Raw genomic sequence first — 26,661 nt, forward strand, 5'->3', positions numbered from 1 at the left:
GCTGAGAACTGCATTTTGTGACAAAGTGAATCAGTGGATGATGAGAATGTCAGTTTTGACAAAGAACACTGTTCATTACTGAAATGCTCCAATTGAGCTGTTAGAATGTCAGAAACAAGCTTTCTGAGCTGAAAACTGCATTTTGTGACAAAAAGCATCAGTGGATGATGAGAATGTCAGTTTTGACAAAGAACACTGTTCATCACTAAAATGCTCCAATTGAGCTGTTAGAATGTCAGAAACAAGCTTTCTGAGCTGAAAACTGCATTTTGTGACAAAGTGAATCAGTGGATGATGAGAATGTCAGTTTTGACAAAGAACACTGTTCATTACTAAAATGCTCTAATTGAGCTGTTAGAATGTCAGAAACAAGCTTTCTGAGCTGAGAACTGCATTTTGTGACATAGTTCATCAGTGGATGATGAGAATGTCAGTTTTGACAAAGAACACTGTTCATTACTAAAATGCTCTAATTGAGCTGTTAGAATGTCAGAAACAAGCTTTCTGAGCTGAGAACTGCATTTTGTGACATAGTTCATCAGTGGATGATGAGAATGTCAGTTTTGACAAAGAACACTGTTCATTACTAAAATGCTCTAATTGAGCTGTTAGAATGTCAGAAACAAGCTTTCTGATCTGAGAACTGCATTTTGTGACAAAGTGAATCAGTGGATGATGAGAATGTCACTTTTGACAAAGAAAACTAATCATTACTAAAATGCTCTAATTGAGCTGTTAGAATGTCAGAAACTAGCTTTCTGAGCTGAGAACTGCATTTTGTGACAAAGTGAATCAGTGGATGATGAGAATGTCAGTTTTGACAAAGAACACTGATCGTTACTAAAATGCTCTAATTGAGCTGTTAGAATGTCAGAAACAAGCTTTCTGAGCTGAAAACTGCATTTTGTGACAAAGTGAATCAGTGGATGATGAGAATGTCAGTTTTGACAAAGAACACTGTTCATTACTAAAATGCTCTAATTGAGCTGTTAGAATGTCAGAAACAAGCTTTCTGAGCTGAAAACTGCATTTTGTGACAAAAAGCATCAGTGGATGATGAGAATGTCAGTTTTGACAAAGAACACTGTTCATTACTAAAATGCTCTAATTGAGCTGTTAGAATGTCAGAAACAAGCTTTCTGAGCTGAAAACTGCATTTTGTGACAAAGTGAATCAGTGGATGATGAGAATGTCAGTTTTGACAAAGAACACTGTTCATTACTAAAATGCTCTAATTGAGCTGTTAGAATGTCAGAAACAAGCTTTCTGAGCTGAGAACTGCATTTTGTGACATAGTTCATCAGTGGATGATGAGAATGTCAGTTTTGACAAAGAACACTGTTCATTACTAAAATGCTCTAATTGAGCTGTTAGAATGTCAGAAACAAGCTTTCTGAGCTGAGAACTGCATTTTGTGACATAGTTCATCAGTGGATGATGAGAATGTCAGTTTTGACAAAGAACACTGTTCATTACTAAAATGCTCTAATTGAGCTGTTAGAATGTCAGAAACAAGCTTTCTGAGCTGAGAACTGCATTTTGTGACAAAGTGAATCAGTGGATGATGAGAATGTCACTTTTGACAAAGAAAACTAATCATTACTAAAATGCTCTAATTGAGCTGTTAGAATGTCAGAAACTAGCTTTCTGAGCTGAGAACTGCATTTTGTGACAAAGTGAATCAGTGGATGATGAGAATGTCAGTTTTGACAAAGAACACTGATCGTTACTAAAATGCTCTAATTGAGCTGTTAGAATGTCAGAAACAAGCTTTCTGAGCTGAAAACTGCATTTTGTGACAAAGTGAATCAGTGGATGATGAGAATGTCAGTTTTGACAAAGAACACTGTTCATTACTGAAATGCTCCAATTGAGCTGTTAGAATGTCAGAAACAAGCTTTCTGAGCTGAAAACTGCATTTTGTGACATAGTTCATCAGTGGATGATGAGAATGTCAGTTTTGACAAAGAACACTGTTCATTACTAAAATGCTCTAATTGAGCTGTTAGAATGTCAGAAACAAGCTTTCTGAGCTGAGAACTGCATTTTGTGACAAAGTGAATCAGTGGATGATGAGAATGTCAGTTTTGACAAAGAACACTGATCGTTACTAAAATGCTCTAATTGAGCTGTTAGAATGTCAGAAACAAGCTTTCTGAGCTGAGAACTGCATTTTGTGACAAAGTGAATCAGTGGATGATGAGAATGTCACTTTTGACAAAGAACACTGATCATTACTAAAATGCTCTAATTGAGCTGTTAGAATGTCAGAAACAAGCTTTCTGAGCTGAGAACTGCATTTTGTGACAAAGTGAATCAGTGGATGATGAGAATGTCAGTTTTGACAAAGAACACTGTTCATTACTGAAATGCTCCAATTGAGCTGTTAGAATGTCAGAAACAAGCTTTCTGAGCTGAAAACTGCATTTTGTGACAAAAAGCATCAGTGGATGATGAGAATGTCAGTTTTGACAAAGAACACTGTTCATCACTAAAATGCTCCAATTGAGCTGTTAGAATGTCAGAAACAAGCTTTCTGAGCTGAGAACTGCATTTTGTGACATAGTTCATCAGTGGATGATGAGAATGTCAGTTTTGACAAAGAACACTGATCATTACTAAAATGCTCTAATTGAGCTGTTAGAATGTCAGAAACAAGCTTTCTGAGCTGAGAACTGCATTTTGTGACAAAGTGAATCAGTGGATGATGAGAATGTCAGTTTTGAAAAAGAACACTGATCGTTACTAAAATGCTCTAATTGAGCTGTTAGAATGTCAGAAACAAGCTTTCTGAGCTGAGAACTGCATTTTGTGACAAAGTGAATCAGTGGATGATGAGAATGTCACTTTTGACAAAGAACACTGATCATTACTAAAATGCTATAATTGAGCTGTTAGAATGTCAGAAACAAGCTTTCTGAGCTGAGAACTGCATTTTGTGACAAAGTGAATCAGTGGATGATGAGAATGTCAGTTTTGACAAAGAACACTGTTCATTACTGAAATGCTCCAATTGAGCTGTTAGAATGTCAGAAACAAGCTTTCTGAGCTGAAAACTGCATTTTGTGACAAAAAGCATCAGTGGATGATGAGAATGTCAGTTTTGACAAAGAACACTGTTCATCACTAAAATGCTCCAATTGAGCTGTTAGAATGTCAGAAACAAGCTTTCTGAGCTGAGAACTTTATTTTGTGACATAGTTCATCAGTGGATGATGAGAATGTCAGTTTTGACAAAGAACACTGTTCATTACTAAAATGCTCTAATTGAGCTGTTAGAATGTCAGAAACAAGCTTCTGAGCTGAAAACTGCATTTTGTGACAAAGTGAATCAGTGGATGATGAGAATGTCAGTTTTGACAAAGAACACTGTTCATTACTAAAATGCTCTAATTGAGCTGTTAGAATGTCAGAAACAAGCTTTCTGAGCTGAAAACTGCATTTTGTGACAAAGTGAATCAGTGGATGATGAGAATGTCAGTTTTGACAAAGAACACTGTTCATTACTGAAATGCTCCAATTGAGCTGTTAGAATGTCAGAAACAAGCTTTCTGAGCTGAAAACTGCATTTTGTGACAAAAAGCATCAGTGGATGATGAGAATGTCAGTTTTGACAAAGAACACTGTTCATCACTAAAATGCTCCAATTGAGCTGTTAGAATGTCAGAAACAAGCTTTCTGAGCTGAAAACTGCATTTTGTGACAAAGTGAATCAGTGGATGATGAGAATGTCAGTTTTGACAAAGAACACTGTTCATTACTAAAATGCTCTAATTGAGCTCTTAGAATGTCAGAAACAAGCTTTCTGAGCTGAGAACTGCATTTTGTGACATAGTTCATCAGTGGGTGATGAGAATGTCAGTTTTGACAAAGAACACTGTTCATTACTAAAATGCTCTAATTGAGCTGTTAGAATGTCAGAAACAAGCTTTCTGAGCTGAGAACTGCATTTTGTGACATAGTTCATCAGTGGATGATGAGAATGTCAGTTTTGACAAAGAACACTGTTCATTACTAAAATGCTCTACTTGAGATGTTAGAATGTCAGAAACAAGCTTTCTGAGCTGAGAACTGCATTTTGTGACATAGTTCATCAGTGGATGATGAGAATGTCAGTTTTGACAAAGAACACTGTTCATTACTAAAATGCTCTAATTGAGCTGTTAGAATGTCAGAAACAAGCTTTCTGAGCTGAGAACTGCATTTTGTGACAAAGTGAATCAGTGGATGATGAGAATGTCAGTTTTGACAAAGAACACTGATCGTTACTAAAATGCTCTAATTGAGCTGTTAGAATGTCAGAAACAAGCTTTCTGAGCTGAGAACTGCATTTTGTGACATAGTTCATCAGTGGATGATGAGAATGTCAGTTTTGGCAAAGAACACTGTTCATTACTAAAATGCTCTAATTGAGCTGTTAGAATGTCAGAAACAAGCTTTCTGAGCTGAAAACTGCATTTTGTGACAAAAAGCATCAGTGGATGATGAGAATGTCAGTTTTGACAAAGAACACTGTTCATCACTAAAATGCTCCAATTGAGCTGTTAGAATGTCAGAAACAAGCTTTCTGAGCTGAGAACTGCATTTTGTGACATAGTTCATCAGTGGATGATGAGAATGTCAGTTTTGACAAAGAACACTGTTCATTACTAAAATGCTCTAATTGAGCTGTTAGAATGTCAGAAACAAGCTTTCTGAGCTGAGAACTGCATTTTGTGACATAGTTCATCAGTGGATGATGAGAATGTCAGTTTTGACAAAGAACACTGATCATTACTAAAATGCTCTAATTGAGCTGTTAGAATGTCAGAAACAAGCTTTCTGAGCTGAGAACTGCATTTTGTGACAAAGTGAATCAGTGGATGATGAGAATGTCACTTTTGACAAAGAACACTGATCATTACTAAAATGCTCTAATTGAGCTGTTAGAATGTCAGAAACAAGCTTTCTGAGCATAAAACTGCATTTTGTGACAAAGTGCATCAGTGGATGATGAGAATGTCAGTTTTGACAAAGAACACTGTTCATTACTAAAATGCTCTAATTGAGCTGTTAAAATATCAGAAACAAGCTTTCTGAGCTGAAAACTGCATTATGTGACAAAAAGCATCAGTGTATGATGAGAATGTCAGTTTTGACAAAGAACACTGATCATTACTAAAATGCTCCAATTGAGCTGTTAGAATGTCAGAAACAAGCTTTCTGAGCTGAGAACTGCATTTTGTGACATAGTTCATCAGTGGATGATGAGAATGTCAGTTTTGACAAAGAACACTGTTCATTACTAAAATGCTCTAATTGAGCTGTTAGAATGTCAGAAACAAGCTTTCTGAGCTGAAAACTGCATTTTGTGACATAGTTCATCAGTGGATGATGAGAATGTCAGTTTTGACAAAGAACACTGATCATTACTAAAATGCTCTAATTGAGCTGTTAGAATGTCAGAAACAAGCTTTCTGAGCTGAGAACTGCATTTTGTGACAAAGTGAATCAGTGGATGATGAGAATGTCAGTTTTGACAAAGAACACTGATCGTTACTAAAATGCTCTAATTGAGCTGTTAGAATGTCAGAAACAAGCTTTCTGAGCTGAGAACTGCATTTTGTGACAAAGTGAATCAGTGGATGATGAGAATGTCACTTTTGACAAAGAACACTGATCATTACTAAAATGCTCTAATTGAGCTGTTAGAATGTCAGAAACAAGCTTTCTGAGCTGAGAACTGCATTTTGTGACAAAGTGAATCAGTGGATGATGAGAATGTCAGTTTTGACTAAGAACACTGTTCATTACTGAAATGCTCCAATTGAGCTGTTAGAATGTCAGAAACAAGCTTTCTGAGCTGAAAACTGCATTTTGTGACAAAAAGCATCAGTGGATGATGAGAATGTCAGTTTTGACAAAGAACACTGTTCATCACTAAAATGCTCCAATTGAGCTGTTAGAATGTCAGAAACAAGCTTTCTGAGCTGAGAACTGCATTTTGTGACATAGTTCATCAGTGGATGATGAGAATGTCAGTTTTGACAAAGAACACTGATCATTACTAAAATGCTCTAATTGAGCTGTTAGAATGTCAGAAACAAGCTTTCTGAGCTGAGAACTGCATTTTGTGACATAGTTCATCAGTGGATGATGAGAATGTCAGTTTTGACAAAGAACACTGTTCATTACTAAAATGCTCTAATTGAGCTGTTAGAATGTCAGAAACAAGCTTTCTGAGCTGAGAACTGCATTTTGTGACATAGTTCATCAGTGGATGATGAGAATGTCAGTTTTGACAAAGAACACTGTTCATTACTAAAATGCTCTAATTGAGCTGTTAGAATGTCAGAAACAAGCTTTCTGAGCTGAGAACTGCATTTTGTGACAAAGTGAATCAGTGGATGATGAGAATGTCACTTTTGACAAAGAACACTGATCATTACTAAAATGCTCTAATTGAGCTGTTAGAATGTCAGAAACAAGCTTTCTGAGCTGAGAACTGCATTTTGTGACAAAGTGAATCAGTGGATGATGAGAATGTCACTTTTGACAAAGAACACTGATCATTACTAAAATGCTCTAATTGAGCTGTTAGAATGTCAGAAACAAGCTTTCTGAGCTGAGAACTGCATTTTGTGACAAAGTGAATCAGTGGATGATGAGAATGTCAGTTTTGAAAAAGAACACTGATCGTTACTAAAATGCTCTAATTGAGCTGTTAGAATGTCAGAAACAAGCTTTCTGAGCTGAGAACTGCATTTTGTGACAAAGTGAATCAGTGGATGATGAGAATGTCACTTTTGACAAAGAACACTGATCATTACTAAAATGCTCTAATTGAGCTGTTAGAATGTCAGAAACAAGCTTTCTGAGCTGAGAACTGCATTTTGTGACAAAGTGAATCAGTGGATGATGAGAATGTCAGTTTTGACAAAGAACACTGTTCATTACTGAAATGCTCCAATTGAGCTGTTAGAATGTCAGAAACAAGCTTTCTGAGCTGAAAACTGCATTTTGTGACAAAAAGCATCAGTGGATGATGAGAATGTCAGTTTTGACAAAGAACACTGTTCATCACTAAAATGCTCCAATTGAGCTGTTAGAATGTCAGAAACAAGCTTTCTGAGCTGAAAACTGCATTTTGTGACAAAGTGAATCAGTGGATGATGAGAATGTCAGTTTTGACAAAGAACACTGTTCATTACTAAAATGCTCTAATTGAGCTGTTAGAATGTCAGAAACAAGCTTTCTGAGCTGAGAACTGCATTTTGTGACATAGTTCATCAGTGGATGATGAGAATGTCAGTTTTGACAAAGAACACTGTTCATTACTAAAATGCTCTAATTGAGCTGTTAGAATGTCAGAAACAAGCTTTCTGAGCTGAGAACTGCATTTTGTGACATAGTTCATCAGTGGATGATGAGAATGTCAGTTTTGACAAAGAACACTGTTCATTACTAAAATGCTCTAATTGAGCTGTTAGAATGTCAGAAACAAGCTTTCTGATCTGAGAACTGCATTTTGTGACAAAGTGAATCAGTGGATGATGAGAATGTCAGTTTTGACAAAGAAAACTAATCATTACTAAAATGCTCTAATTGAGCTGTTAGAATGTCAGAAACAAGCTTTCTGAGCTGAGAACTGCATTTTGTGACAAAGTGAATCAGTGGATGATGAGAATGTCACTTTTGACAAAGAACACTGATCATTACTAAAATGCTCTAATTGAGCTGTTAGAATGTCAGAAACAAGCTTTCTGAGCTGAGAACTGCATTTTGTGACAAAGTGAATCAGTGGATGATGAGAATGTCAGTTTTGACAAAGAACACTGATCGTTACTAAAATGCTCTAATTGAGCTGTTAGAATGTCAGAAACAAGCTTTCTGAGCTGAGAACTGCATTTTGTGACAAAGTGAATCAGTGGATGATGAGAATGTCACTTTTGACAAAGAACACTGATCATTACTAAAATGCTCTAATTGAGCTGTTAGAATGTCAGAAACAAGCTTTCTGAGCTGAGAACTGCATTTTGTGACAAAGTGAATCAGTGGATGATGAGAATGTCAGTTTTGACAAAGAACACTGTTCATTACTGAAATGCTCCAATTGAGCTGTTAGAATGTCAGAAACAAGCTTTCTGAGCTGAAAACTGCATTTTGTGACAAAAAGCATCAGTGGATGATGAGAATGTCAGTTTTGACAAAGAACACTGTTCATCACTAAGATGCTCCAATTGAGCTGTTAGAATGTCAGAAACAAGCTTTCTGAGCTGAGAACTGCATTTTGTGACATAGTTCATCAGTGGATGATGAGAATGTCAGTTTTGACAAAGAACACTGATCATTACTAAAATGCTCTAATTGAGCTGTTAGAATGTCAGAAACAAGCTTTCTGAGCTGAGAACTGCATTTTGTGACATAGTTCATCAGTGGATGATGAGAATGTCAGTTTTGACAAAGAACACTGTTCATTACTAAAATGCTCTAATTGAGCTGTTAGAATGTCAGAAACAAGCTTTCTGAGCTGAGAACTGCATTTTGTGACATAGTTCATCAGTGGATGATGAGAATGTCAGTTTTGACAAAGAACACTGTTCATTACTAAAATGCTCTAATTGAGCTGTTAGAATGTCAGAAACAAGCTTTCTGAGCTGAGAACTGCATTTTGTGACAAAGTGAATCAGTGGATGATGAGAATGTCAGTTTTGACAAAGAACACTGATCGTTACTAAAATGCTCTAATTGAGCTGTTAGAATGTCAGAAACAAGCTTTCTGAGCTGAGAACTGCATTTTGTGACAAAGTGAATCAGTGGATGATGAGAATGTCACTTTTGACAAAGAACACTGATCATTACTAAAATGCTCTAATTGAGCTGTTAGAATGTCAGAAACAAGCTTTCTGAGCTGAGAACTGCATTTTGTGACAAAGTGAATCAGTGGATGATGAGAATGTCAGTTTTGACTAAGAACACTGTTCATTACTGAAATGCTCCAATTGAGCTGTTAGAATGTCAGAAACAAGCTTTCTGAGCTGAAAACTGCATTTTGTGACAAAAAGCATCAGTGGATGATGAGAATGTCAGTTTTGACAAAGAACACTGTTCATCACTAAAATGCTCCAATTGAGCTGTTAGAATGTCAGAAACAAGCTTTCTGAGCTGAGAACTGCATTTTGTGACATAGTTCATCAGTGGATGATGAGAATGTCAGTTTTGACAAAGAACACTGATCATTACTAAAATGCTCTAATTGAGCTGTTAGAATGTCAGAAACAAGCTTTCTGAGCTGAGAACTGCATTTTGTGACATAGTTCATCAGTGGATGATGAGAATGTCAGTTTTGACAAAGAACACTGTTCATTACTAAAATGCTCTAATTGAGCTGTTAGAATGTCAGAAACAAGCTTTCTGAGCTGAGAACTGCATTTTGTGACATAGTTCATCAGTGGATGATGAGAATGTCAGTTTTGACAAAGAACACTGTTCATTACTAAAATGCTCTAATTGAGCTGTTAGAATGTCAGAAACAAGCTTTCTGAGCTGAGAACTGCATTTTGTGACAAAGTGAATCAGTGGATGATGAGAATGTCACTTTTGACAAAGAACACTGATCATTACTAAAATGCTCTAATTGAGCTGTTAGAATGTCAGAAACAAGCTTTCTGAGCTGAGAACTGCATTTTGTGACAAAGTGAATCAGTGGATGATGAGAATGTCACTTTTGACAAAGAACACTGATCATTACTAAAATGCTCTAATTGAGCTGTTAGAATGTCAGAAACAAGCTTTCTGAGCTGAGAACTGCATTTTGTGACAAAGTGAATCAGTGGATGATGAGAATGTCAGTTTTGAAAAAGAACACTGATCGTTACTAAAATGCTCTAATTGAGCTGTTAGAATGTCAGAAACAAGCTTTCTGAGCTGAGAACTGCATTTTGTGACAAAGTGAATCAGTGGATGATGAGAATGTCACTTTTGACAAAGAACACTGATCATTACTAAAATGCTCTAATTGAGCTGTTAGAATGTCAAAAAACAAGCTTTCTTAGCTGAGAACTGCATTTTGTGACAAAGTGAATCAGTGGATGATGAGAATGTCAGTTTTGACAAAGAACACTGTTCATTACTGAAATGCTCCAATTGAGCTGTTAGAATGTCAGAAACAAGCTTTCTGAGCTGAAAACTGCATTTTGTGACAAAAAGCATCAGTGGATGATGAGAATGTCAGTTTTGACAAAGAACACTGTTCATCACTAAAATGCTCCAATTGAGCTGTTAGAATGTCAGAAACAAGCTTTCTGAGCTGAAAACTGCATTTTGTGACAAAGTGAATCAGTGGATGATGAGAATGTCAGTTTTGACAAAGAACACTGTTCATTACTAAAATGCTCTAATTGAGCTGTTAGAATGTCAGAAACAAGCTTTCTGAGCTGAGAACTGCATTTTGTGACATAGTTCATCAGTGGATGATGAGAATGTCAGTTTTGACAAAGAACACTGTTCATTACTAAAATGCTCTAATTGAGCTGTTAGAATGTCAGAAACAAGCTTTCTGAGCTGAGAACTGCATTTTGTGACATAGTTCATCAGTGGATGATGAGAATGTCAGTTTTGACAAAGAACACTGTTCATTACTAAAATGCTCTAATTGAGCTGTTAGAATGTCAGAAACAAGCTTTCTGATCTGAGAACTGCATTTTGTGACAAAGTGAATCAGTGGATGATGAGAATGTCACTTTTGACAAAGAAAACTAATCATTACTAAAATGCTCTAATTGAGCTGTTAGAATGTCAGAAACTAGCTTTCTGAGCTGAGAACTGCATTTTGTGACAAAGTGAATCAGTGGATGATGAGAATGTCAGTTTTGACAAAGAACACTGATCGTTACTAAAATGCTCTAATTGAGCTGTTAGAATGTCAGAAACAAGCTTTCTGAGCTGAAAACTGCATTTTGTGACAAAGTGAATCAGTGGATGATGAGAATGTCAGTTTTGACAAAGAACACTGTTCATTACTAAAATGCTCTAATTGAGCTGTTAGAATGTCAGAAACAAGCTTTCTGAGCTGAAAACTGCATTTTGTGACAAAAAGCATCAGTGGATGATGAGAATGTCAGTTTTGACAAAGAACACTGTTCATTACTAAAATGCTCTAATTGAGCTGTTAGAATGTCAGAAACAAGCTTTCTGAGCTGAAAACTGCATTTTGTGACAAAGTGAATCAGTGGATGATGAGAATGTCAGTTTTGACAAAGAACACTGTTCATTACTAAAATGCTCTAATTGAGCTGTTAGAATGTCAGAAACAAGCTTTCTGAGCTGAGAACTGCATTTTGTGACATAGTTCATCAGTGGATGATGAGAATGTCAGTTTTGACAAAGAACACTGTTCATTACTAAAATGCTCTAATTGAGCTGTTAGAATGTCAGAAACAAGCTTTCTGAGCTGAGAACTGCATTTTGTGACATAGTTCATCAGTGGATGATGAGAATGTCAGTTTTGACAAAGAACACTGTTCATTACTAAAATGCTCTAATTGAGCTGTTAGAATGTCAGAAACAAGCTTTCTGAGCTGAGAACTGCATTTTGTGACAAAGTGAATCAGTGGATGATGAGAATGTCACTTTTGACAAAGAAAACTAATCATTACTAAAATGCTCTAATTGAGCTGTTAGAATGTCAGAAACTAGCTTTCTGAGCTGAGAACTGCATTTTGTGACAAAGTGAATCAGTGGATGATGAGAATGTCAGTTTTGACAAAGAACACTGATCGTTACTAAAATGCTCTAATTGAGCTGTTAGAATGTCAGAAACAAGCTTTCTGAGCTGAAAACTGCATTTTGTGACAAAGTGAATCAGTGGATGATGAGAATGTCAGTTTTGACAAAGAACACTGTTCATTACTGAAATGCTCCAATTGAGCTGTTAGAATGTCAGAAACAAGCTTTCTGAGCTGAAAACTGCATTTTGTGACATAGTTCATCAGTGGATGATGAGAATGTCAGTTTTGACAAAGAACACTGTTCATTACTAAAATGCTCTAATTGAGCTGTTAGAATGTCAGAAACAAGCTTTCTGAGCTGAGAACTGCATTTTGTGACAAAGTGAATCAGTGGATGATGAGAATGTCAGTTTTGACAAAGAACACTGATCGTTACTAAAATGCTCTAATTGAGCTGTTAGAATGTCAGAAACAAGCTTTCTGAGCTGAGAACTGCATTTTGTGACAAAGTGAATCAGTGGATGATGAGAATGTCACTTTTGACAAAGAACACTGATCATTACTAAAATGCTCTAATTGAGCTGTTAGAATGTCAGAAACAAGCTTTCTGAGCTGAGAACTGCATTTTGTGACAAAGTGAATCAGTGGATGATGAGAATGTCAGTTTTGACAAAGAACACTGTTCATTACTGAAATGCTCCAATTGAGCTGTTAGAATGTCAGAAACAAGCTTTCTGAGCTGAAAACTGCATTTTGTGACAAAAAGCATCAGTGGATGATGAGAATGTCAGTTTTGACAAAGAACACTGTTCATCACTAAAATGCTCCAATTGAGCTGTTAGAATGTCAGAAACAAGCTTTCTGAGCTGAGAACTGCATTTTGTGACATAGTTCATCAGTGGATGATGAGAATGTCAGTTTTGACAAAGAACACTGATCATTACTAAAATGCTCTAATTGAGCTGTTAGAATGTCAGAAACAAGCTTTCTGAGCTGAGAACTGCATTTTGTGACAAAGTGAATCAGTGGATGATGAGAATGTCAGTTTTGAAAAAGAACACTGATCGTTACTAAAATGCTCTAATTGAGCTGTTAGAATGTCAGAAACAAGCTTTCTGAGCTGAGAACTGCATTTTGTGACAAAGTGAATCAGTGGATGATGAGAATGTCACTTTTGACAAAGAACACTGATCATTACTAAAATGCTATAATTGAGCTGTTAGAATGTCAGAAACAAGCTTTCTGAGCTGAGAACTGCATTTTGTGACAAAGTGAATCAGTGGATGATGAGAATGTCAGTTTTGACAAAGAACACTGTTCATTACTGAAATGCTCCAATTGAGCTGTTAGAATGTCAGAAACAAGCTTTCTGAGCTGAAAACTGCATTTTGTGACAAAAAGCATCAGTGGATGATGAGAATGTCAGTTTTGACAAAGAACACTGTTCATCACTAAAATGCTCCAATTGAGCTGTTAGAATGTCAGAAACAAGCTTTCTGAGCTGAGAACTTTATTTTGTGACATAGTTCATCAGTGGATGATGAGAATGTCAGTTTTGACAAAGAACACTGTTCATTACTAAAATGCTCTAATTGAGCTGTTAGAATGTCAGAAACAAGCTTCTGAGCTGAAAACTGCATTTTGTGACAAAGTGAATCAGTGGATGATGAGAATGTCAGTTTTGACAAAGAACACTGTTCATTACTAAAATGCTCTAATTGAGCTGTTAGAATGTCAGAAACAAGCTTTCTGAGCTGAAAACTGCATTTTGTGACAAAGTGAATCAGTGGATGATGAGAATGTCAGTTTTGACAAAGAACACTGTTCATTACTGAAATGCTCCAATTGAGCTGTTAGAATGTCAGAAACAAGCTTTCTGAGCTGAAAACTGCATTTTGTGACAAAAAGCATCAGTGGATGATGAGAATGTCAGTTTTGACAAAGAACACTGTTCATCACTAAAATGCTCCAATTGAGCTGTTAGAATGTCAGAAACAAGCTTTCTGAGCTGAAAACTGCATTTTGTGACAAAGTGAATCAGTGGATGATGAGAATGTCAGTTTTGACAAAGAACACTGTTCATTACTAAAATGCTCTAATTGAGCTCTTAGAATGTCAGAAACAAGCTTTCTGAGCTGAGAACTGCATTTTGTGACATAGTTCATCAGTGGGTGATGAGAATGTCAGTTTTGACAAAGAACACTGTTCATTACTAAAATGCTCTAATTGAGCTGTTAGAATGTCAGAAACAAGCTTTCTGAGCTGAGAACTGCATTTTGTGACATAGTTCATCAGTGGATGATGAGAATGTCAGTTTTGACAAAGAACACTGTTCATTACTAAAATGCTCTAATTGAGCTGTTAGAATGTCAGAAACAAGCTTTCTGATCTGAGAACTGCATTTTGTGACAAAGTGAATCAGTGGATGATGAGAATGTCAGTTTTGACAAAGAAAACTAATCATTACTAAAATGCTCTAATTGAGCTGTTAGAATGTCAGAAACAAGCTTTCTGAGCTGAGAACTGCATTTTGTGACAAAGTGAATCAGTGGATGATGAGAATGTCACTTTTGACAAAGAACACTGATCATTACTAAAATGCTCTAATTGAGCTGTTAGAATGTCAGAAACAAGCTTTCTGAGCTGAGAACTGCATTTTGTGACAAAGTGAATCAGTGGATGATGAGAATGTCAGTTTTGACAAAGAACACTGATCGTTACTAAAATGCTCTAATTGAGCTGTTAGAATGTCAGAAACAAGCTTTCTGAGCTGAGAACTGCATTCTGTGACAAAGTGAATCAGTGGATGATGAGAATGTCACTTTTGACAAAGAACACTGATCATTACTAAAATGCTCTAATTGAGCTGTTAGAATGTCAGAAACAAGCTTTCTGAGCTGAGAACTGCATTTTGTGACAAAGTGAATCAGTGGATGATGAGAATGTCAGTTTTGACAAAGAACACTGTTCATTACTGAAATGCTCCAATTGAGCTGTTAGAATGTCAGAAACAAGCTTTCTGAGCTGAAAACTGCATTTTGTGACAAAAAGCATCAGTGGATGATGAGAATGTCAGTTTTGACAAAGAACACTGTTCATCACTAAGATGCTCCAATTGAGCTGTTAGAATGTCAGAAACAAGCTTTCTGAGCTGAGAACTGCATTTTGTGACATAGTTCATCAGTGGATGATGAGAATGTCAGTTTTGACAAAGAACACTGATCATTACTAAAATGCTCTAATTGAGCTGTTAGAATGTCAGAAACAAGCTTTCTGAGCTGAGAACTGCATTTTGTGACATAGTTCATCAGTGGATGATGAGAATGTCAGTTTTGACAAAGAACACTGTTCATTACTAAAATGCTCTAATTGAGCTGTTAGAATGTCAGAAACAAGCTTTCTGAGCTGAGAACTGCATTTTGTGACATAGTTCATCAGTGGATGATGAGAATGTCAGTTTTGACAAAGAACACTGTTCATTACTAAAATGCTCTAATTGAGCTGTTAGAATGTCAGAAACAAGCTTTCTGAGCTGAGAACTGCATTTTGTGACAAAGTGAATCAGTGGATGATGAGAATGTCACTTTTGACAAAGAACACTGATCATTACTAAAATGCTCTAATTGAGCTGTTAGAATATCAGAAACAAGCTTTCTGAGCTGAGAACTGCATTTTGTGACAAAGTGAATCAGTGGATGATGAGAATGTCAGTTTTGACAAAGAACACTGTTCATTACTAAAATGCTCTAATTGAGCTGTTAGAATGTCAGAAACAAGCTTTCTGAGCTGAAAACTGCATTATGTGACAAAAAGCATCAGTGTATGATGAGAATGTCAGTTTTGACAAAGAACACTGATCATTACTAAAATGCTCCAATTGAGCTGTTAGAATGTCAGAAACAAGCTTTCTGAGCTGAGAACTGCATTTTGTAACATAGTTCATCAGTGGATGATGAGAATGTCAGTTTTGACAAAGAACACTGTTCATTACTAAAATGCTCTAATTGAGCTGTTAGAATGTCAGAAACAAGCTTTCTGAGCTGAAAACTGCATTTTGTGACAAAGTGAATCAGTGGATGATGAGAATGTCAGTTTTGACAAAGAACACTGTTCATTACTAAAATGCTCTAATTGAGCTGTTAGAATGTCAGAAACAAGCTTTCTGAGCTGAGAACTGCATTTTGTGACATAGTTCATCAGTGGATGATGAGAATGTCAGTTTTGACAAAGAACACTGTTCATTACTAAAATGCTCTAATTGAGCTGCTAGAATGTCAGAAACAAGCTTTCTGAGCTGAGAACTGCATTTTGTGACATAGTTCATCAGTGGATGATGAGAATGTCAGTTTTGACAAAGAACACTGTTCATTACTAAAATGCTCTAATTGAGCTGTTAGAATGTCAGAAACAAGCTTTCTGAGCTGAGAACTGCATTTTGTGACAAAGTGAATCAGTGGATGATGAGAATGTCACTTTTGACAAAGAACACTGATCATTACTAAAATGCTCTAATTGAGCTGTTAGAATGTCAGAAACAAGCTTTCTGAGCTGAGAACTGCATTTTGTGACAAAGTGAATCAGTGGATGATGAGAATGTCAGTTTTGACAAAGAACACTGATCGTTACTAAAATGCTCTAATTGAGCTGTTAGAATGTCAGAAACAAGCTTTCTGAGCTGAGAACTGCATTTTGTGACAAAGTGAATCAGTGGATGATGAGAATGTCACTTTTGACAAAGAACACTGATCATAACTAAAATGCTCTAATTGAGCTGTTAGAATGTCAGAAACAAGCTTTCTGAGCTGAGAACTGCATTTTGTGACAAAGTGAATCAGTGGATGATGAGAATGTCAGTTTTGACTAAGAACACTGTTCATTACTGAAATGCTCCAATTGAGCTGTTAGAATGTCAGAAACAAGCTTTCTGAGCTGAAAACTGCATTTTGTGACAAAAAGCATCAGTGGATGATGAGAATGTCAGTTTTGACAAAGAACACTGTTCATCACTAAAATGCTCCAATTGAGCTGTTAGAATGTCAGAAACAAGCTTTCTGAGCTGAGAACTGCATTTTGTGACATAGTTCATCAGTGGATGATGAGAATGTCAGTTTTGACAAAGAACACTGATCATTACTAAAATGCTCTAATTGAGCTGTTAGAATGTCAGAAACAAGCTTTCTGAGCTGAGAACTGCATTTTGTGACATAGTTCATCAGTGGATGATGAGAATGTCAGTTTTGACAAAGAACACTGTTCATTACTAAAATGCTCTAATTGAGCTGTTAGAATGTCAGAAACAAGCTTTCTGAGCTGAGAACTGCATTTTGTGACATAGTTCATCAGTGGATGATGAGAATGTCAGTTTTGACAAAGAACACTGTTCATTACTAAAATGCTCTAATTGAGCTGTTAGAATGTCAGAAACAAGCTTTCTGAGCTGAGAACTGCATTTTGTGACAAAGTGAATCAGTGGATGATGAGAATGTCACTTTTGACAAAGAACACTGATCATTACTAAAATGCTCTAATTGAGCTGTTAGAATGTCAGAAACAAGCTTTCTGAGCTGAGAACTGCATTTTGTGACAAAGTGAATCAGTGGATGATGAGAATGTCACTTTTGACAAAGAACACTGATCATTACTAAAATGCTCTAATTGAGCTGTTAGAATGTCAGAAACAAGCTTTCTGAGCTGAGAACTGCATTTTGTGACAAAGTGAATCAGTGGATGATGAGAATGTCAGTTTTGAAAAAGAACACTGATCGTTACTAAAATGCTCTAATTGAGCTGTTAGAATGTCAGAAACAAGCTTTCTGAGCTGAGAACTGCATTTTGTGACAAAGTGAATCAGTGGATGATGAGAATGTCAGTTTTGAAAAAGAACACTGATCGTTACTAAAATGCTCTAATTGAGCTGTTAGAATGTCAGAAACAAGCTTTCTGAGCTGAGAACTGCATTTTGTGACAAAGTGAATCAGTGGATGATGAGAATGTCAGTTTTGACAAAGAACACTGTTCATTACTGAAATGCTCCAATTGAGCTGTTAGAATGTCAGAAACAAGCTTTCTGAGCTGAAAACTGCATTTTGTGACAAAAAGCATCAGTGGATGATGAGAATGTCAGTTTTGACAAAGAACACTGTTCATCACTAAAATGCTCCAATTGAGCTGTTAGAATGTCAGAAACAAGCTTTCTGAGCTGAAAACTGCATTTTGTGACAAAGTGAATCAGTGGATGATGAGAATGTCAGTTTTGACAAAGAACACTGTTCATTACTAAAATGCTCTAATTGAGCTGTTAGAATGTCAGAAACAAGCTTTCTGAGCTGAGAACTGCATTTTGTGACATAGTTCATTAGTGGATGATGAGAATGTCAGTTTTGACAAAGAACACTGTTCATTACTAAAATGCTCTAATTGAGCTGTTAGAATGTCAGAAACAAGCTTTCTGAGCTGAGAACTGCATTTTGTGACATAGTTCATCAGTGGATGATGAGAATGTCAGTTTTGACAAAGAACACTGTTCATTACTAAAATGCTCTAATTGAGCTGTTAGAATGTCAGAAACAAGCTTTCTGAGCTGAGAACTGCATTTTGTGACAAAGTGAATCAGTGGATGATGAGAATGTCACTTTTGACAAAGAAAACTAATCATTACTAAAATGCTCTAATTGAGCTGTTAGAATGTCAGAAACTAGCTTTCTGAGCTGAGAACTGCATTTTGTGACAAAGTGAATCAGTGGATGATGAGAATGTCAGTTTTGACAAAGAACACTGATCGTTACTAAAATGCTCTAATTGAGCTGTTAGAATGTCAGAAACAAGCTTTCTGAGCTGAAAACTGCATTTTGTGACAAAGTGAATCAGTGGATGATGAGAATGTCAGTTTTGACAAAGAACACTGTTCATTACTGAAATGCTCCAATTGAGCTGTTAGAATGTCAGAAACAAGCTTTCTGAGCTGAAAACTGCATTTTGTGACATAGTTCATCAGTGGATGATGAGAATGTCAGTTTTGACAAAGAACACTGTTCATTACTAAAATGCTCTAATTGAGCTGTTAGAATGTCAGAAACAAGCTTTCTGAGCTGAGAACTGCATTTTGTGACAAAGTGAATCAGTGGATGATGAGAATGTCAGTTTTGACAAAGAACACTGATCGTTACTAAAATGCTCTAATTGAGCTGTTAGAATGTCAGAAACAAGCTTTCTGAGCTGAGAACTGCATTTTGTGACAAAGTGAATCAGTGGATGATGAGAATGTCACTTTTGACAAAGAACACTGATCATTACTAAAATGCTCTAATTGAGCTGTTAGAATGTCAGAAACAAGCTTTCTGAGCTGAGAACTGCATTTTGTGACAAAAAGCATCAGTGGATGATGAGAATGTCAGTTTTGACAAAGAACACTGTTCATCACTAAAATGCTCCAATTGAGCTGTTAGAATGTCAGAAACAAGCTTTCTGAGCTGAGAACTGCATTTTGTGACATAGTTCATCAGTGGATGATGAGAATGTCAGTTTTGACAAAGAACACTGATCATTACTAAAATGCTCTAATTGAGCTGTTAGAATGTCAGAAACAAGCTTTCTGAGCTGAGAACTGCATTTTGTGACAAAGTGAATCAGTGGATGATGAGAATGTCAGTTTTGAAAAAGAACACTGATCGTTACTAAAATGCTCTAATTGAGCTGTTAGAATGTCAGAAACAAGCTTTCTGAGCTGAGAACTGCATTTTGTGACAAAGTGAATCAGTGGATGATGAGAATGTCACTTTTGACAAAGAACACTGATCATTACTAAAATGCTATAATTGAGCTGTTAGAATGTCAGAAACAAGCTTTCTGAGCTGAGAACTGCATTTTGTGACAAAGTGAATCAGTGGATGATGAGAATGTCAGTTTTGACAAAGAACACTGTTCATTACTGAAATGCTCCAATTGAGCTGTTAGAATGTCAGAAACAAGCTTTCTGAGCTGAAAACTGCATTTTGTGACAAAAAGCATCAGTGGATGATGAGAATGTCAGTTTTGACAAAGAACACTGTTCATCACTAAAATGCTCCAATTGAGCTGTTAGAATGTCAGAAACAAGCTTTCTGAGCTGAGAACTGCATTTTGTGACATAGTTCATCAGTGGATGATGAGAATGTCAGTTTTGACAAAGAACACTGATCATTACTAAAATGCTCTAATTGAGCTGTTAGAATGTCAGAAACAAGCTTTCTGAGCTGAGAACTGCATTTTGTGACATAGTTCATCAGTGGATGATGAGAATGTCAGTTTTGACAAAGAACACTGTTCATTACTAAAATGCTCTAATTGAGCTGTTAGAATGTCAGAAACAAGCTTTCTGAGCTGAGAACTGCATTTTGTGACATAGTTCATCAGTGGATGATGAGAATGTCAGTTTTGACAAAGAACACTGTTCATTACTAAAATGCTCTAATTGAGCTGTTAGAATGTCAGAAACAAGCTTTCTGAGCTGAGAACTGCATTTTGTGACAAAGTGAATCAGTGGATGATGAGAATGTCACTTTTGACAAAGAACACTGATCATTACTAAAATGCTCTAATTGAGCTGTTAGAATGTCAGAAACAAGCTTTCTGAGCTGAGAACTGCATTTTGTGACAAAGTGAATCAGTGGATGATGAGAATGTCACTTTTGACAAAGAACACTGATCATTACTAAAATGCTCTAATTGAGCTGTTAGAATGTCAGAAACAAGCTTTCTGAGCTGAGAACTGCATTTTGTGACAAAGTGAATCAGTGGATGATGAGAATGTCAGTTTTGAAAAAGAACACTGATCGTTACTAAAATGCTCTAATTGAGCTGTTAGAATGTCAGAAACAAGCTTTCTGAGCTGAGAACTGCATTTTGTGACAAAGTGAATCAGTGGATGATGAGAATGTCAGTTTTGAAAAAGAACACTGATCGTTACTAAAATGCTCTAATTGAGCTGTTAGAATGTCAGAAACAAGCTTTCTGAGCTGAGAACTGCATTTTGTGACAAAGTGAATCAGTGGATGATGAGAATGTCAGTTTTGACAAAGAACACTGTTCATTACTGAAATGCTCCAATTGAGCTGTTAGAATGTCAGAAACAAGCTTTCTGAGCTGAAAACTGCATTTTGTGACAAAAAGCATCAGTGGATGATGAGAATGTCAGTTTTGACAAAGAACACTGTTCATCACTAAAATGCTCCAATTGAGCTGTTAGAATGTCAGAAACAAGCTTTCTGAGCTGAAAACTGCATTTTGTGACAAAGTGAATCAGTGGATGATGAGAATGTCAGTTTTGACAAAGAACACTGTTCATTACTAAAATGCTCTAATTGAGCTGTTAGAATGTCAGAAACAAGCTTTCTGAGCTGAGAACTGCATTTTGTGACATAGTTCATTAGTGGATGATGAGAATGTCAGTTTTGACAAAGAACACTGTTCATTACTAAAATGCTCTAATTGAGCTGTTAGAATGTCAGAAACAAGCTTTCTGAGCTGAGAACTGCATTTTGTGACATAGTTCATCAGTGGATGATGAGAATGTCAGTTTTGACAAAGAACACTGTTCATTACTAAAATGCTCTAATTGAGCTGTTAGAATGTCAGAAACAAGCTTTCTGAGCTGAGAACTGCATTTTGTGACAAAGTGAATCAGTGGATGATGAGAATGTCACTTTTGACAAAGAAAACTAATCATTACTAAAATGCTCTAATTGAGCTGTTAGAATGTCAGAAACTAGCTTTCTGAGCTGAGAACTGCATTTTGTGACAAAGTGAATCAGTGGATGATGAGAATGTCAGTTTTGACAAAGAACACTGATCGTTACTAAAATGCTCTAATTGAGCTGTTAGAATGTCAGAAACAAGCTTTCTGAGCTGAAAACTGCATTTTGTGACAAAGTGAATCAGTGGATGATGAGAATGTCAGTTTTGACAAAGAACACTGTTCATTACTGAAATGCTCCAATTGAGCTGTTAGAATGTCAGAAACAAGCTTTCTGAGCTGAAAACTGCATTTTGTGACATAGTTCATCAGTGGATGATGAGAATGTCAGTTTTGACAAAGAACACTGTTCATTACTAAAATGCTCTAATTGAGCTGTTAGAATGTCAGAAACAAGCTTTCTGAGCTGAGAACTGCATTTTGTGACAAAGTGAATCAGTGGATGATGAGAATGTCAGTTTTGACAAAGAACACTGATCGTTACTAAAATGCTCTAATTGAGCTGTTAGAATGTCAGAAACAAGCTTTCTGAGCTGAGAACTGCATTTTGTGACAAAGTGAATCAGTGGATGATGAGAATGTCACTTTTGACAAAGAACACTGATCATTACTAAAATGCTCTAATTGAGCTGTTAGAATGTCAGAAACAAGCTTTCTGAGCTGAGAACTGCATTTTGTGACAAAAAGCATCAGTGGATGATGAGAATGTCAGTTTTGACAAAGAACACTGTTCATCACTAAAATGCTCCAATTGAGCTGTTAGAATGTCAGAAACAAGCTTTCTGAGCTGAGAACTGCATTTTGTGACATAGTTCATCAGTGGATGATGAGAATGTCAGTTTTGACAAAGAACACTGATCATTACTAAAATGCTCTAATTGAGCTGTTAGAATGTCAGAAACAAGCTTTCTGAGCTGAGAACTGCATTTTGTGACAAAGTGAATCAGTGGATGATGAGAATGTCAGTTTTGAAAAAGAACACTGATCGTTACTAAAATGCTCTAATTGAGCTGTTAGAATGTCAGAAACAAGCTTTCTGAGCTGAGAACTGCATTTTGTGACAAAGTGAATCAGTGGATGATGAGAATGTCACTTTTGACAAAGAACACTGATCATTACTAAAATGCTATAATTGAGCTGTTAGAATGTCAGAAACAAGCTTTCTGAGCTGAGAACTGCATTTTGTGACAAAGTGAATCAGTGGATGATGAGAATGTCAGTTTTGACAAAGAACACTGTTCATTACTGAAATGCTCCAATTGAGCTGTTAGAATGTCAGAAACAAGCTTTCTGAGCTGAAAACTGCATTTTGTGACAAAAAGCATCAGTGGATGATGAGAATGTCAGTTTTGACAAAGAACACTGTTCATCACTAAAATGCTCCAATTGAGCTGTTAGAATGTCAGAAACAAGCTTTCTGAGCTGAGAACTTTATTTTGTGACATAGTTCATCAGTGGATGATGAGAATGTCAGTTTTGACAAAGAACACTGTTCATTACTAAAATGCTCTAATTGAGCTGTTAGAATGTCAGAAACAAGCTTTCTGAGCTGAAAACTGCATTTTGTGACAAAGTGAATCAGTGGATGATGAGAATGTCAGTTTTGACAAAGAACACTGTTCATTACTAAAATGCTCTAATTGAGCTGTTAGAATGTCAGAAACAAGCTTTCTGAGCTGAGAACTGCATTTTGTGACATAGTTCATCAGTGGATGATGAGAATGTCAGTTTTGACACAGAACACTGTTCATTACTAAAATGCTCTAATTGAGCTGTTAGAATGTCAGAAACAAGCTTTATGAGCTGAAAACTGCATTTTGTGACAAAGTGAATCAGTGGATGATGAGAATGTCAGTTTTGACAAAGAACACTGTTCATTACTAAAATGCTCTAATTGAGATGTTAGAATGTCAGAAACAAGCTTTCTGAGCTGAGAACTGCATTTTGTGACATAGTTCATCAGTGGATGATGAGAATGTCAGTTTTGACAAAGAACACTGTTCATTACTAAAATGCTCTAATTGAGCTGTTAGAATGTCAGAAACAAGCTTTCTGAGCTGAGAACTGCATTTTGTGACATAGTTCATCAGTGGATGATGAGAATGTCAGTTTTGACAAAGAACACTGTTCATTACTAAAATGCTCTAATTGAGCTGTTAGAATGTCAGAAACAAGCTTTCTGAGCTGAGAACTGCATTTTGTGACAAAGTGAATCAGTGGATGATGAGAATGTCAGTTTTGACAAAGAACACTGATCGTTACTAAAATGCTCTAATTGAGCTGTTAGAATGTCAGAAACAAGCTTTCTGAGCTGAGAACTGCATTTTGTGACATAGTTCATCAGTGGATGATGAGAATGTCAGTTTTGACAAAGAACACTGTTCATTACTAAAATGCTCTAATTGAGATGTTAGAATGTCAGAAACAAGCTTTCTGAGCTGAAAACTGCATTTTGTGACAAAAAGCATCAGTGGATGATGAGAATGTCAGTTTTGACAAAGAACACTGTTCATCACTAAAATGCTCCAATTGAGCTGTTAGAATGTCAGAAACAAGCTTTCTGAGCTGAGAACTGCATTTTGTGACATAGTTCATCAGTGGATGATGAGAATGTCAGTTTTGACAAAGAACACTGTTCATTACTAAAATGCTCTAATTGAGCTGTTAGAATGTCAGAAACAAGCTTTCTGAGCTGAGAACTGCATTTTGTGACATAGTTCATCAGTGGATGATGAGAATGTCAGTTTTGACAAAGAACACTGATCATTACTAAAATGCTCTAATTGAGCTGTTAGAATGTCAGAAACAAGCTTTCTGAGCTGAGAACTGCATTTTGTGACAAAGTGAATCAGTGGATGATGAGAATGTCACTTTTGACAAAGAACACTGATCATTACTAAAATGCTCTAATTGAGCTGTTAGAATGTCAGAAACAAGCTTTCTGAGCATAAAACTGCATTTTGTGACAAAGTGCATCAGTGGATGATGAGAATGTCAGTTTTGACAAAGAACACTGTTCATTACTAAAATGCTCTAATTGAGCTGTTAAAATATCAGAAACAAGCTTTCTGAGCTGAAAACTGCATTATGTGACAAAAAGCATCAGTGTATGATGAGAATGTCAGTTTTGACAAAGAACACTGATCATTACTAAAATGCTCTAATTGAGCTGTTAGAATGTCAGAAACAAGCTTTCTGAGCTGAGAACTGCATTTTGTGACATAGTTCATCAGTGGATGATGAGAATGTCAGTTTTGACAAAGAACACTGTTCATTACTAAAATGCTCTAATTGAGCTGTTAGAATGTCAGAAACAAGCTTTCTGAGCTGAGAACTGCATTTTGTGACATAGTTCATCAGTGGATGATGAGAATGTCAGTTTTGACAAAGAACACTGTTCATTACTAAAATGCTCTAATTGAGCTGTTAGAATGTCAGAAACAAGCTTTCTGAGCTGAAAACTGCATTTTGTGACAAAGTGAATCAGTGGATGATGAGAATGTCAGTTTTGACAAAGAACACTGTTCATTACTAAAATGCTCTAATTGAGCTGTTAGAATGTCAGAAACAAGCTTTCTGAGCTGAGAACTGCATTTTGTGACATAGTTCATCAGTGGATGATGAGAATGTCAGTTTTGACAAAGAACACTGTTCATTACTAAAATGCTCTAATTGAGCTGTTAGAATGTCAGAAACAAGCTTTCTGAGCTGAGAACTGCATTTTGTGACAAAGTGAATCAGTGGATGATGAGAATGTCACTTTTGACAAAGAACACTGATCATTACTAAAATGCTCTAATTGAGCTGTTAGAATGTCAGAAACAAGCTTTCTGAGCTGAGAACTGCATTTTGTGACAAAGTGAATCAGTGGATGATGAGAATGTCAGTTTTGACAAAGAACACTGATCGTTACTAAAATGCTCTAATTGAGCTGTTAGAATGTCAGAAACAAGCTTTCTGAGCTGAGAACTGCATTTTGTGACAAAGTGAATCAGTGGATGATGAGAATGTCACTTTTGACAAAGAACACTGATCATTACTAAAATGCTCTAATTGAGCTGTTAGAATGTCAGAAACAAGCTTTCTGAGCTGAGAACTGCATTTTGTGACAAAGTGAATCAGTGGATGATGAGAATGTCAGTTTTGACAAAGAACACTGTTCATTACTGAAATGCTCCAATTGAGCTGTTAGAATGTCAGAAACAAGCTTTCTGAGCTGAAAACTGCATTTTGTGACAAAAAGCATCAGTGGATGATGAGAATGTCAGTTTTGACAAAGAACACTGTTCATCACTAAAATGCTCCAATTGAGCTGTTAGAATGTCAGAAACAAGCTTTCTGAGCTGAGAACTGCATTTTGTGACATAGTTCATCAGTGGATGATGAGAATGTCAGTTTTGACAAAGAACACTGATCATTACTAAAATGCTCTAATTGAGCTGTTAGAATGTCAGAAACAAGCTTTCTGAGCTGAGAACTGCATTTTGTGACATAGTTCATCAGTGGATGATGAGAATGTCAGTTTTGACAAAGAACACTGTTCATTACTAAAATGCTCTAATTGAGCTGTTAGAATGTCAGAAACAAGCTTTCTGAGCTGAGAACTGCATTTTGTGACATAGTTCATCAGTGGATGATGAGAATGTCAGTTTTGACAAAGAACACTGTTCATTACTAAAATGCTCTAATTGAGCTGTTATAATGTCAGAAACAAGCTTTCTGAGCTGAGAACTGCATTTTGTGACAAAGTGAATCAGTGGATGATGAGAATGTCAGTTTTGACAAAGAACACTGATCATTACTAAAATGCTCTAATTGAGCTGTTAGAATATCAGAAACAAGCTTTCTGAGCTGAGAACTGCATTTTGTGACAAAGTGAATCAGTGGATGATGAGAATGTCAGTTTTGACAAAGAACACTGTTCATTACTAAAATGCTCTAATTGAGCTGTTAGAATGTCAGAAACAAGCTTTCTGAGCTGAAAACTGCATTATGTGACAAAAAGCATCAGTGTATGATGAGAATGTCAGTTTTGACAAAGAACACTGATCATTACTAAAATGCTCCAATTGAGCTGTTAGAATGTCAGAAACAAGCTTTCTGAGCTGAGAACTGCATTTTGTAACATAGTTCATCAGTGGATGATGAGAATGTCAGTTTTGACAAAGAACACTGTTCATTACTAAAATGCTCTAATTGAGCTGTTAGAATGTCAGAAACAAG

Source organism: Barbatula barbatula, assembly GCF_947034865.1.
Source record: "Barbatula barbatula genome assembly, chromosome: 23".
Lineage (NCBI taxonomy): Eukaryota > Metazoa > Chordata > Actinopteri > Cypriniformes > Nemacheilidae > Barbatula > Barbatula barbatula.